The 1,674-nt window shown below is 55.0% G+C and overlaps 1 pseudogene; it reads left to right on the top strand.

Moving 5' to 3' along the window:
• The first annotated feature begins 1,156 nt into the window (after positions 1–1,156).
• LOC139264803 (5S ribosomal RNA) lies at positions 1,157–1,275 on the top strand (annotated as a pseudogene).
• Positions 1,276–1,674: the final 399 nt, after the last annotated feature.

Genomic DNA, 1,674 nt, shown 5'->3' with positions numbered 1-1,674 from the left:
ATGGCGGAGGAGCGGGCTGGATGGCGCCAGACACGCTGGCGCGGCGCCTAAATTCTGCCAACGTCCGCCACGCGGCCGATGCCATCGAGTCGCTAAAAACAGCTCTGGGCCCTGACTCCGTTAGGTGCATCGAGGAGGCTCAAGCACGTGGGGAGATCCCGTCCGAACTGACCCCCGTCCGGACGGAATTCCTCATCGGCGCCAAACCCCGGAACCTCCCTCGGGGGCCGGCGCCTCACAACTTGAGCCGCCTCGGGGAAATCCCCTCCGTGCCTTTCAGTTCCGCGCGGAGGGGTTTCCTGTACGGGTTGCTCCTGCACACCCTCAACTTTGCCATCCTCGCCGGCCGTCCGGACACGCCATGGCGTACCATCTTGCCGTCCGGAGGAGGCGGGGGTCCCCGATGGAGGGCACTCTACGCAGGGGTCCTCCCACTATTCATCGGGGACTTGGCCTGGAGGGTGGTGCACGGAGCAGTGCCATGCAACAAATTTTTAAGCCAGTTCACGGACTCCCAGGCCGCCTGCAATTTCTGCGGTCTGGAGGAGTCCGTGTTCCATGTTTTTATGGAATGCACAAGGTTGCAGCCCTTGTTTTATTATTTGAAGGGGCTGCTCCTGAAATTCTGGCTGCACTTCAGTCCCACTCTCCTGATCTTTGGGCACCCTGTGCGGAGGGGAGCGGGTAGGTCCGAAGGCCTCCTCGTAGGACTGCTCCTGGGCACGGCCAAGGATGCCATCAGCCGGTCCAGGCAGCGGGCGGTCGAGGGGGTCGTTCAACCTGACTGCCTGCCTCTCTTCCGCTCTTACATCCGGTCCAGGGTGTCCTTGGAGATGGAGCACGCGGTGTCCACCGGTACGCTCGCGGCCTTCCGCGAGAGGTGGGCACCGGAGGGACTGGAGTGCATCATCACGCCCGGCAACCAAATTTTAATTTGATTTTACGTTTTAAAGTTTAATTTGTTTTCATTGCCGGTGCTTTTAGTGTCCCCCTCCCCTTTTATAGGGGGCACTGGAAAAATTTGATTTTAGCGCCCCAAAAAAAAAAACCAAAAAAAAAGAAGAAAAAAAAGGGGCCTTAAAAATGTCTGCTTTGTCACCCAGGCGGGTGGCATGGTTTAATGTTTATGTTTATTTTCAGGTAAACTCAAAAGAGTTTCTATGGCCACACTAGTCTGAAAATGCCCGATCTTGTCTGATCTCAGAAGCTAAGCAGAGTCAGGCCTGGTTAGTACTTGGATGGGAGACTGCCTGGGAATACCAGGTGCAGTAGGCTTTAACCTCAGCTGTGGCTTAGTGGGTAGCACTCTCGCCTTTGAGTCAGAACGTTGTGGGTTCAAGTCCCACTTTCCAGGGACTTGAATACAAAAAAAAATCTAGGCTGACACTCTGGTGCAGTTTGTCTAGTCATTTACTGGGGAATTAGCTCAAATGGTAGAGTGCTGGCTTTGCATGTGTAAAATAGTGGAATCGATTCCTGCATTTTCCACTCTGGTTTTCTCGAAAAGAGTTTCATGCACAAGGAACCAATCGTGGAGCAGTGGAGGCGTGTCCTGCTCAGTTGGAGCTGTGAGCAGTGAGAGGAGCATCTGTCAACCTGTGCTCCTGCCTGGAGAGCCCTGAGAACAGCCCAGGAAGAGAAGGAAGGAAGGGGCTTCACCACCAACTTTCACCC

The sequence above is a fragment of the Pristiophorus japonicus genome, chromosome 5 (genome assembly GCF_044704955.1).
Source record: "Pristiophorus japonicus isolate sPriJap1 chromosome 5, sPriJap1.hap1, whole genome shotgun sequence".
Lineage (NCBI taxonomy): Eukaryota > Metazoa > Chordata > Chondrichthyes > Pristiophoridae > Pristiophorus > Pristiophorus japonicus.
Note: the sequence above shows the minus strand (reverse complement) of the source record. Positions and strands in the feature narration are given on the sequence as shown.